At 36.4% G+C, this 12,835-nt stretch overlaps 1 protein-coding gene across 6 annotated transcripts in view; it reads left to right on the top strand.

Moving 5' to 3' along the window:
• The first annotated feature begins 1,423 nt into the window (after nt 1-1,423).
• LOC117211469 (venom metalloproteinase 3) overlaps nt 1,424-12,835 on the top strand; it is a 91,560-nt gene continuing 80,148 nt past the window's right edge. For 3 of the 6 annotated variants that reach the window (XM_033455393.1, XM_033455388.1, XM_033455392.1), the window contains exons 1-2: nt 1,424-1,903; nt 3,616-3,942. The gene's annotated coding sequence lies outside the window, so the exon portion shown is untranslated. Of the gene's footprint in view, nt 1,904-2,261; nt 2,281-2,365; nt 2,385-3,615; nt 3,943-12,835 lie in introns of those variants that run through there. The other 3 variants (XM_033455391.1, XM_033455389.1, XM_033455390.1) reach the window with 3 other exon arrangements.

The following is a 12,835-nucleotide window of genomic DNA, read 5'->3' as shown; positions in this document are numbered from 1 at the left end:
CTGGATCGCAGAATGGTTAGATGTTACATCCGTCAAGAGTCAAGAGCCTCGAGATTTGGTTCGGACAAGTCACGCGAAGTGTAGACACGCTTCCGGCCGTGTAGTCTGCAATTTCGTTCCCGCAATCGTTTCCTCTCGGAGAACAAGACGTCGACCGGCGTGACTCGTCCTTGCGAGGGAGGATCTAGTCGGAAATGTATCGTGGGAATGGAGAGTGACTGGTAATTGAGTTAATTGTTTAATAAATTTTATAGATATAGAGGTGATTGAAGATAGCTAAATATTTTATTTCTATTCTTGAAAGAGGAATATTTGGAGAAGGTAAGAAAGTTATATAATACATTAAAAAATGGAAATATTGGAAAATAATCTCGAGTTTCCAATAATAATATTCTTCTCTATATAAGTAATAGAGTTGCTAATAAATTTGTTGCTAATAAAATACCAATTTATAATAGCTCCTAAAACTGTTCACTTTGTATTTAAATACTGATACTCATCTTAATTTAGTCTCCGCCAACGAAAAAAGAAGGAAGAGATCGTTTTATTCCGGACATCTCCAAATATTAAATTGCCAAACGCGAAACCATACTCTTTTTAAACTGGCGCGAACGAATGCTACTGCCTTAGAAATCTTTACTCCCGACGATACAACGTACTGTTCAGAACAGAAGATCAGAAAGAAAATTTGTCGACGAGTTTCTGTTCTCGGAACCGTTCACCAATCGGTAAATTTGCGTAACACCATGAATATTAAAATGTGGCAAACGTCGTTCCTGGAAGCGCGAAAAAACATCTTCGATCATAAACCGTAAATCACGTCGGAGTAACTCGAAACAAGTATAAACGTCCACCATCCTCGACTATCTTAGGTACTCCGGGTACTTTCTCCGTGCATATGTATGGTTTCTTCTCTCTCTCTCTTCCTCTCTCTCTTCCTCTCTCTCTCTCTCTCTCTCTCTCCCTATCCTAATTAATTCTAACAGAGCCAATCGATTGTAGAAAATTAGCTGGTTCCCGCAAAAAGAATTCGTCTAACGAATGGCCAGTTAAGGAGAGGATCTAGCTGCTCGGGACGAAGGAGACGTCAAGCGTAATCGACGCCGGAGGAAACGGCGATCGAGCGTGATCGTTAGAGTCCACCGGTCTCCACCGATATCGATAGCGTTGAAAGGGGATACAGCTCAAGAAGGACAGCCCCTCCTGGATCACGGCGACTTTCCCGATTTTGAAACGAGCCAGGTCGGCCAGTAACGTACCGACCCGAGGCGAGGAGAGCAACCTTCTCTTCTGGTCTCGACGGTGTGCACGCACCGAACAACCGTGCGCTAACAATCACAATCGCCAGCAGTGGCGAGTAGTCCCCAGTCCCTGGGTCGTTTCCCCACCTTCTGCTTTTGCTACCGACGTCGACGGGTATCGTCTACCGCAGTTAGACCGAGTCCGCTCGCGCATTCGCATTAATTTCCAATCCGCGGTGTGTGCTCTTTCGCCGGCCTCTCCTCTCCGTTTCGTCGTCGGTCCATCACGGTCTCCTCGAGAAGCGGGATCTTGGGTCTTTGCCGACTTTCGACCATCATTGCCGCGCGACCGTTATCCGTTATCCGCATCCTAACGGGGCGAATTAACGAAAACGGTACCGTCGACGGAAAGAGATGACCGTGGATTCGAGCACCGTGGAAACGTCCCGCACGAGAGGAGAAGGAAACGCGTGACACGCGCGTCTCTAGCAATCTAATTGCTTGCCGAGACTTTTTCATCGCCCGTCTCCTTCGTTGTCTTTGAATACAAAAATTGAAAGAATTTATTTCGTCGCGCGCAAAATTTTCGTCCCATGAGAGCAAGAGTGGAAAAGGGATAGAGAACGACAGATTAGCCGTGTCGCAGGATACTTGTATATCGCGTAAGGACACTCTCTGCGGAGATCGAGAAAGAGAGAATATCGAATCGACAGCGAAAGTGCACGTCTTCCGTACGTGCACGGGATACATGCACTTGTGCCAGATACCCAGGCGCGAGCTTGCTTTCCGCGGGCAATGCTGAAAAACTGGAGAAAAGAATCGTGTGCTTTGCCAAGTTGCTCTTGTAGCTTTTGTCGTTTAACCTATTGACGTAAACGTTTCATTTAACGACAGTGGCACTGTGTGCGTGTCAGACACGGTCGATAAAGAGATAGACAGCTAGGCGACTCGTCTTTCTGCTCCTGTCGACAGTAGTCGATTTCGTGTTCTCCGTTTGAAGATACCGGTCGGTGAAAACAGTTAATAAGAAACTTGAAAGGTGAACGCGTTCACGGCCTTATAGGATTCACAGGCTTACCTTAGTGTCAGGAAGCGGCTGTTTCGCAGCCATTGCCAAACGTAATTCGCGGTGGCAATAGACAGGTTTCTTCTTTTTGGTCTGTTGCTAGAGTATATTTGTCGTGCTTGAATTTAATGATATTTTTTGTAGCCTTCTACAAATTATGATCAAATAGTTCTAGTAGTAGTATACATAGATTAAGCTATCATCATTAATTTCGTCATTTGAACACATTCAAACGATGAAAAGGGATTAATTTCTTTTGGTGGAAGCAGTAGAATGTTATCTTAATTATTTTATAATTATTATCTGTTATTAGTATCTATATAAATGACACTATTTTTTCATGTACGATTGAGATATTTTTGTTAAGATAAATTTAAAAAATCTATGTTGTTTAAGATTTCGAAAATTTATGAAATTAAAATTTAAAGAAACAAAATATTTACATTTTTATTCGAACGTCGTTTGAAAGCGTTACATTTTCAGATCAATCGTTCTTTAACGACAACACATTGTACCTTTTACTACAAAAACAGTAATGCAAGCTGATTTCGATGATAGATTAATCATTCGTTATGATTTGATTAATTAATGTCAGGCTTCAAAATTAGTTCAATGTTAGTTCATGTTTATCACTTTCGAACTCGTGTTAAAGAAAATCTAATTTTATATTTAAGAAAAACCATTTATTCCTAATTTCTCACATCATGCTCTATCTCTTACCTTTAACGAGTTAGTACAAATATTATAACAATAAATCTTTAATGCAATGTTGCATAGAATTTTTCAAATCTCGAATAAGATTAGAACTTAACCATTCTTCATATTGATTCAAACTTTCAATATAAAATTAAAAAGTATCTCAGTGTAGTGCTGTAGGAAAAAATCCATCGATATCAACAACTTCGAAAGAATTACCCGTAAACTTGATCACAGTACAAAGCCTCGATCGTTTTCACTTTGCAATATCTTCCATTTCAAGCCCGCGTTTTGTTTATCTAGGCGTCCTCGTACTTCGTCAAATCGGCGGTGGCAGCTACCTGCTATTGAAGGGGATATAACGAACCATAGTAGCGCAGTCAGCTGCGAATCTCCGCGCGCGACGCACGTGAGACATTGTTTTCTCCGGTTTTCGGCGCGCGACTTTTATTTTTGGCCCGTTTGCCGCGTTTGCGTAATCGGGAAGACAAGTTTTTTCGTATCGAAACTGACGAAGAGACGCGTCTTCACTCGCGCACGTTTCTTTTTTTCCTTTTTTTTTACTGAAATTTGCTTTTTTTCCATTGCATTCGCGAACGTAAAAATACAAAGGCAGAGGAAACGAGCGTCGAAAAGGATCCGGCAGTGTGTTGATGTGCAGTGATCAGGAAATTGGTGCGCACCGGAGTCTCGCCGGAAGTAAAGTCCTTTGATTCGACGGCAGCTGAGGGAAGATCGAGACGCGGTTCACCCTCGATCCGTATAGTAGCAAATTTGATTTTTTACGTCGTTGATACGTGGGGTTGAATTACCTTCTTCGTGGTTCCGTCGTCGTGACGACACCGAAGATCTTCGACAGCCGCGATGATGGAAACATGAGGGTTCTGGAATATCGTGCACTCGATCGACGCAGTTCCAAGCCTGTCGACCATAAATGACGTAAGTCCTGAATGAATTTTTTACCATGATTTTTTTGACTTTTGTATCTTCAATATACCGAATTTCACGATCATTCCTGATTATTCATAGATAAATATGTTTATTTTGTATTTGTATTGTTCGTTTTTTATATTCACTTTTGGATTCAGTCGTGACGAGATGATTATAAGCGTTACTGGTGTCTGAAGAGACACTTTAGAGAGAAGACATTTTATGCATTAGTCTGTGAATCGTATAAATTTGCTTGTGAAATTTGAATATTAATCTACTCTAAGTGCTTTCATTATAGTTAGACTGTCGATGTTTATGCAAATTAATAATTTTATAAGCATGTTTGAAGAAGTGGATCTAAGCAGAGATTTGCTTCATCTACATATTAAATATTATAAGGTATATTATATCATGAATGCCTTTTTTTTTGTAATTTTACATATTATGCTCGTTTTGTACATAATTAATACGCCATTTGACTAATATCCATCTTTCTTCAACTTGTATGCAATAATAGTCAGAAGATGATGGAAAGTTTCCTAATATAGCAATAGTACACTCTGTCAAGGCAAAAATATGGCACGTAATAGGTAACGTTATAGTCGGGAATGATTTGCAAACGAGATTCAATTCGATCAATTTCTAACATTACGCTCGTAAACCTCTAGTTTATAGCGGAGAATATATATCAAATTGCAGCATAATGTTCGTGCACGTACGCTTAGAACGCGATAAGACGAACCAAAGTGAAGCGTCAGTAACAAAAATGGTAAAATTACCAGTCTCCGCATAAATATAAAACCTTTAACGTTCAGCTATTATTCACGGTTTCACTTTTAATTCGAACAGATTATGAAATGAAAAAGTTCTGTCGGTTTTACGTACCAATAGAGATAAAACAAGTGTTTTTAATATTTTCATCTTTTTTTCTATGTAATTAAGTATTGTCCCCTTAATTTTATTTCTTACCTGATTAATACATCGTGCAGAGAATTGTCTGTTCTTATGAAGTCATCAATAGCCAGTTTGACATGATCCTCGTGTAGAAATATTCGGCTATTTAATTGTGCTTGATTTTCAAGCGAAATTATGCTATGCTTTTTCATTTATAACTTCATCACCATATACGTCGATATTTGGCATAAAATAAACGAAAAGCCATCACTTTTTAGATATTTTAATTTAATTTTTTTTATCGTTGCATCAACTTGTAAGGATCATTATCAATCATATTAGTTACACTAACATTATATATGTTACGGATGAAATTAGATAATTTAATATGTTTCAAGAATTTAAAAACGTTCGTACACGATTTTATATTTTTAGTTTCCTCTTATTGAAATAATATACGTAGCGCAGTTGTTATGTAGATTTAGCGTTTACGTAAGTTCGTAATTTATTTAAAGAGGCAACGATATCTATAAATAATAGATAAATCGGCAAAACTTTCTCAGCTACCTCGTCTTATGGATAAATTACTTTCTCGCTTTATTGTTATTTCGTCCAGCCAGTTTACATTTCCTCTACTTTGGTTATTTGCTTTCAATTAACGATCCTCGACTTACCTTTTTCGCCGCGCTGTAAACAACCATAACAAAGCAATTATTCACGTGAAACGCGTCCAATCGATTAGTTGGCTAAGGATCATGCTGCATCGAGAAAACGACTTCCGATTCGCTGGAGGAACAATTAGAGAAGGTTAAAGGCATTGATAACCCGGTATTACGTAAATCTGTTCATTTACATAAACATTGAACGACCGCGCACTTATGAGTTTTATTGAAATGCCGAGCGAGTAACAAGTGAATCACGTCTGTCCTGACTGCGATCCTAATTGCTAAAACCTAACATCGTTGTCGGTGAAACTGACACATGACACTAATCATAATCCTAAGTTGTAACACGAACATTCGTCATTTGCATACTCGTGCCTATGATTCTTAAAGTGGTTCTAGTAAGAGATTTGGAAAGATTGTTACATATTTGTGGTTTGTTTTGTGTTACGAAAGCGTGGAACAATTTTTGAAAATGCGGTCAAAGATTACATCAATTGAAAATGTTTAAAAAAGCACTTCTCGTTATACGGGTATTTGTAAAATGAAATTTATATATAATATTATAGATAAAATAGAATATATGTATAAGTATATACTTAATATATTTCCATTCTAGATAATATACAATTATTTAAGAATGGTATTTTTTACAAGTTCGAACAAAAATTTTACAAAAGAGCTCGTCCGTGCGAAAATACAGCTCATCGTACTTTTGTTCATCACTGTATAAGCAATTGTTATTACACTACGGATTTTTATACATTCATAGGAAATTTAGAATCGCAAAATCGCATAAAATGCGCGTAACATGTAACGTATACAAAACTATACAAAATATCCGAAGTACGAATTACTTAGCGTAACATTCAGCGAATGAACTAAATTTTTACTTAGCTTCCATAATTTTTACTTAGCTTTTCTAATTAGGTTTATAAAAATACGAGTTTGCAGAAACATCCGCAATCCAGTTACTATACATATGATACAGCTATTATTATTATAACTGCAATCACTACGACTGTAATTTAACGCAATTTATTGAGGGCAAATGCCAAAATTTTTGATAGCGCTAATTTCGTGCTACTTTTCTTGCAGTGGACTTCCACTTCTTTGCCCCAGTTTCTTTCCATTTCTACTCCTTAATTGTAGGCTGCATGTTCGACCGATTAAACATTCTAGAAACACGGTCGTTGTTTTCGGTATCAATGAGAGCGTGTTTACCAAACTATCGTGCCAATGGAATATATTAGCTTGGTTTTTCGTTTCGAAAATGCGAGTTATGCACGCGTCGAGCCCGTATCTCGAACACGAAGTCGATAGTGCGGTTAAATTAAGATTTCTTCCTTCATATTACCGTTCCTTTTCGTTAAATAAACGCGGTTTCGTAAGAGGGGAAGTATATTATAGGAAGCGAAATGCGTGACGTTGTTCGAACATACGAGGAATTGAGCATCGGTTTCCGAAACTATAAAAGAAGCTAATTAATTAGACGATGTGTACATAGATTGGATTTTCATGAGCTTAATAAAACCAGAATTTACATTAGCTTCGAAGTAATACAAGCAATTTGGGCGTGTATCGGTTTGCATAAAATTCAGAGTATGTTGAAATACCATGTAAGAATCAAATTAGATTTAATTGATCAGAGATTCCAACCATAATACGTTTGATTAAAGTTAATAGTAATACTTGTTAGTTTCTTCTATTTTGAAATAGCTTCATTGAGAGTTCCCTCTCGTATTAATTTATTCTACCAATTCTAACGATTTAATCGAATTTTGAAGCGTGAAGTTCAAATTCTATTTCAATGAATAATTTAACATCTGATGTAGAGTCACTTTTAACTATTCTATTTGCTTTAGTTTTTACTTTCTATCGTATATAATCGTAATATATTAATATATTACGATCCGAAATATGTTTCCTTTAGCGGAAAGCTGGTATTTTCATTTACATTTGAAATTTAATTTCTGTTATTTAACGGGAAAATCGAACCTGCGTTCTCCGGAAAAATGAAATATTTAGATTATGTGAGATATGAAATTTGATTTTTGTTATTTAACATTTTTAAAATAGAAATTTTAAAAGATCGAGACTTTGACTTAAAACGCATTAAATTCTAATTAAATTCAAATCTAATTAGATTTAACCAAATTTAATTAAAAATTTGGACTGAAAACGCGTATTGGAATAAAATTTAGATGCTGTGTTTAACTGTTCTACCTTTAAAGGCACCGTGGAGAGGAAATAATAAATTAAATAACCAAGAGCAATGACGTTGCCCTTGTCCAACAATGGAAACATTTCCACGTGTCACTGCCGTACATCCTCTTTTCCAAACACGATGCGGGTACCTGCTTTTACATAAATAATTCTTACTCGCTAGAAAATCGCAATCAGCACGATCATCGCGTACAACCAACGTAAGTTAAAGCTCGATTCTAGGAACACGATTCATTTTTGCTGAAACGCAAAATTCTATATACTCGTATCTATAAAACGATGTTGCACTTTTTCGTTCTCATGATATTAAATTTCGCGATTCTCACTTACGAAAAACGATTCAAATGCTCTGCTTGAATAGCAGATTGTGCCTTATCCAAAATTAACTGATTATATTTGAAATCTGATTATATAAATATTTTTTTAGTTTTTGATTAAAAATTTATAAATTTAATTCAAATTAAACATTCAATTTTAAGTCTAATATTTTATGCTTTCATCTGCAGCTGTTACACAAACAGAAAAAGTATACGCACGAAAGGGTTAGATTAGAAAAAGAATTCACTTTTTTAAGACGATCAACGATCTAGCATTATCATTGTGAGAAAGTTTCGAAATTCGTGACCTACGTATATAGGTCTGTAATATATATATATTGCATCTGTACAATAATATATAATTCAAAAACACTGAACGAGTTTCAATTATATTCTGATTGACAATAGTGCAACTCTACTAATAGTGCTACATGAATCACAAACAGATTGTTTTTTATACGAATCTCTTGAAAGAAAATTGCATAATGGGTGCAAGATTGCTCATAAATTAATAACTGATTTTTTTTTTAAGTTATTATATGTTCAGTAATTTTTTAGGGGCCATAATAAACCTTTGGTCGATTTAGGATCTTTAAATTCTCTAAAGACGGGTTGAAATAAATAGAAATGGAGCATTGGAGCTAATAAGAAGAATTTACAAAAACATGAAAGCTGTTGTATTGACTTCTGAATTATTGAATTTCCATTTTTTCGTTACCATTTGACATTCAACCAGAGATTATTTAAAATCTTTGTTTCAAAAGACTCGTTTACTATCTTCATAATGGTGATTTTAACACGAGTTTGATAAAATAACGAGGTTGACAATATCTTTTTTATTTCTGAGATGTAACGTTTCTTGTTGCAATCATTACACGGAAAAACGATTTAAGACTATTACGACGACAACACAAGTCACTTCGATCGAAAGTGAAAACTGTTAACATCGAGTTAGAAAAACGATGAAGCATACGTACATTCGGATTTCTAAATCGTCTTTTTATCCCGACGACATTTCTCCACGGAAACTACGCTTTGTCCGAATAGCAAAAATCTGAAAATTCTCGCGTCAATTTTTTCTTCACTGTACAATTTCATAATATTTCACAGACGACAATCAAATAATTTATATACCGTAGAGTTTTATTTGTTTTATTATCAAATTTGATAACGTCATATTCAGGATATTCTTTGGAATTGATAATTTGCAACTTTTGATTTGTAAAACTTTGCTAATAACATTGGCCCGATATACAAGACGATCCAGTCAATGAATTAACGATACTACTTACGAAACCAAAGGCAACTACTTCTTTCATTTTTACCTGCTAAACTTCTTTCAAAACCATACTACGAAGCGAGGCGAAAGAAAGTCATAAAAATTCTATCACCGTAAGAAAGTGACAAAACCAACGTCAAATATACCGCGACAATGCGATGAAAACTTCATCCGACACGTAGACGCATAGCAACACGTAGCATAGAAACAAAAATCTTTTACTGTCTATTTGTAACTAACTATACCGGCACATCAGTCAAATCGACCAACGAAATACCAAGAGTTCTGACAGAAAAGATTTTCTGTCTTAACAGTAGCACGTTTGTGTGTTCTTGCCTTAATTGCCGCTAAATGTCGACTTCGTGCATGAACGGTCGGTCCATTGACAGGCCGGCCACTTTCATTTCTCTATTCTCCGGCACAATCCTCTCGCCCTGTTACACTTTCCTTCGTCGCGCGGTGAAACAGCGAGCACGGACAGATCGAAACTCTCGTTTTCAATATCTCCGGCTGCCTCGTATGCACGCACCGTAACGGGCAAATCGTGGCCTGCGATTGTATAACGCGAACACGAGCTCCGATCGCTTATATGGCTCACGTGCTTTTGCATCTGTTCGTCGGACACAGTCGCGTTTAATTAAACGATCGTATTTGGAAAAGGGTGATTTCAGCGGTTTCGAGCTGAGAACGCGTCGTAGGAGTCTGACGACCAATCTGCCACTCAGAGGAGTCCGCAGATAGACGTCCATTCGAGACATAATTATCGGCAATCGTTCTCGAGAGTATTTCTCGCGAGTGAACACTGCGTTAAGAGCGACTACCCTACAGAATGAATTTAATTCTATGAATTTTCAATAGATACGTCATTTATACAGTTCTCGTTATTTCCACGTAAATAAATAATTTGTCCTCTATCGAGATAAAGGCGACGACTTGAACAGTCACTCACAAAGCAACGTGGTAATTTTACTCCCAAGCGGACACTTATCTTAATAGCGACGAGTAGAGAAAATAATCGTCAACGGTGTAGGTGGGTGACGAATGTTGCACGATTTTCTAGGAGATAAGAATCGGCGAGAAAGGACGTTGTATTCTCTTGCAACAAGGTATCCTAGTCTCTTTTCTGAAAATTGTGTTAGTATATTGTAGTTTAGTTTACAAATGGAATTACAACTGTGGACAAAAGAAAGTTTATAAAGTGAGACGTAAATTTACTAAATGTTTTTGTAGAACAACAAGAACAACGAATAAACAGAGTAAACGAGTGTTATCAGTATGGTAAAAAGTTTCGGTACAAAAGTTATTAAAATTCATAGTCTATCGATTAAAAATTTTCTTTTATCCACCGCTGTATTTTAGTTTCCTTTGGAAATAGGTATTTCGTGTTTAAGGAATAGAATGAAAGTAGAAATACGAATTAATATCTCGTGTCTTGTGTTTCTTTTTGGGAACGAGGATTAGAGAAGTCGTGAGAAATGAGCGAAACGAGTAAGGAATTTAGATTTCGTGTTTGCGTAGAATGGATTAAGATAATTTTGTTAGACGTAAATTAGGAAACTTGGACATCGATTTCTGTCGAATCTGGAATTTTTCTCCGAGTCATCTGAAACGAACAGACAAATCTTGGTTCGTCTATTTAATTTTGCTTGTTCTTTAATAAAAGAAAATAAAAGGAACGTTCACGTAATAGATAGAAAGTGAGAAGAACGATAGATAAATGACGACGGTATTTTATTTTACTTGTTTTGTAGTCACGTGTATAGATGTAATGCGATTAATTAGAATGCGGAAAGCGAACGATGTATCGAGTAAATATTTACTAATTGAAATTGATTATTATTAATTCACTAGTATATACCTTCACTTTGCTTCAGACTAGAAATTAACATGGTTGTGTTCTTCTGTTGACGTAGAAAATATAAAGGAAAGAAGTTCTATCGTTGTTTCTAGTCAAACAATTGTCCTACAATCTAGTTGCTTCATCGTTCGATCTTAGTTAGTTCTACGTTTGATATACGAAAATGTGAAAAGTTATTGCAAATAAGTACATACTTCTAAATGTATAAAATACTTCTTCACATCGATCAATTTTATCTACGTCAGTCTCCCTAGAAAAAAAAAGATATTATTGCCTTTTTCGAGCTTAGCAAATTCATCCTAAGAGAGATAAAAATTAAACTGATTTTAAATACATTATGTATCATCAATCTCGAAATTCTTCGACCAGCGTGTTAGAAAGGGAAAGAAATACAGTAGGAACTGTATAAAAGAATTCTAATTAAAGCACCTCTACGTCTGATCTCCGAAGAACATGTACAAGAACTTGTACTCGTGCTAATGGTGATAGGTTTAGCTAGCCATTAAGACAAATTAGTATAATCAACGATCCTGAAAGGTGTATCTGATGCGAGAATAACTAAAGAAAACTCGAACAACGAGTAACATCGATCATGCGGTTCGTTCGAATCATTTCTTCGTTTCGGTTTGATAAAAAAACATCTTATCTAACGTAACAGTTTGACTCCAAGCGAAAAAGGAATAGAAGTTTCGCGTAAGAACCGAATTACCTAATTCTACGTTTACGCGAACGAACAAAGATTCGGCGACTGACTAATAATAATTGTGTATTACGTAGTTACACAGAATATACCGAAGGCTGACTTCCGCTTCTTTGGTCGAACGACCGATTTAATTTCCTCGCGGCTTTCACGTGTGGGCAAAACTGTTACTAATTGCGCGGAAATATTCACTGTCGGTTTCCTTCCGTCTGCTGTTCGATCGGTTTCCTTGATCCCGACCCACGACCATGGAATTTTATTTAATAAATATTCCAACTATCGCCACAGTCGTTTTTTCGTTCGTGCCAAAGTCCTGTCTCGATCGCAGGGCACTTTCACGCTTGGAGAAAACCAACCTTTCGATAAGTATTCACGATGAATAGTTTCATGCGCGAAGTAGGCCGTGCTCGATCGTTTTCTCGTGATTTGAAGCATTGCCGAATTTTTCATTTGCTCTGCAATTTCATTTCAACTCGCTTTTTAAATATTATATCGATCGAAGTTCTCGAGAGCACGTCGAATGTCGAAGTTAAGGGGAAGTTAAAGGGCAATTTTTATTGAAATATTTTGTCTATTCGTGATTTGTGACATTCCCAAATTTTTTATTCCATATAGAATTCGCTTTGGATTCAATCTTTACACATCACGTCGATGCAGGTTCTCGAGAAGAGCTTGAAATACGAAGAGAAGTATGAAGTATCGTCGGAAAGCAGAAATACCTTGCCTATTCTCGATTTGAATTGTTCATTTACTCCGAAGTCTGATCCCATTTTGAATGGATGTACTTTTCTTCGTTGAGAAAGTGGTTTTCATTATTATCTACGTTGCTTCAGATTCTTTGATCGATCGATGTTCGGATTCTCGTTTGAAGTATAGTTAGAGAGCAAGATTATGATTCAACGATTATGATTGTTTTGTGACCTGAAGTTTTTCGTTTTAGAAAATCTTTTTCAGATTCCACTCTTG

This window comes from Bombus bifarius, unplaced genomic scaffold (genome assembly GCF_011952205.1).
Source record: "Bombus bifarius isolate JDL3187 unplaced genomic scaffold, Bbif_JDL3187 scf7180000008234, whole genome shotgun sequence".
In the NCBI taxonomy this organism is placed as follows: Eukaryota; Metazoa; Arthropoda; class Insecta; order Hymenoptera; family Apidae; genus Bombus; species Bombus bifarius.
Note: the sequence above shows the minus strand (reverse complement) of the source record. Positions and strands in the feature narration are given on the sequence as shown.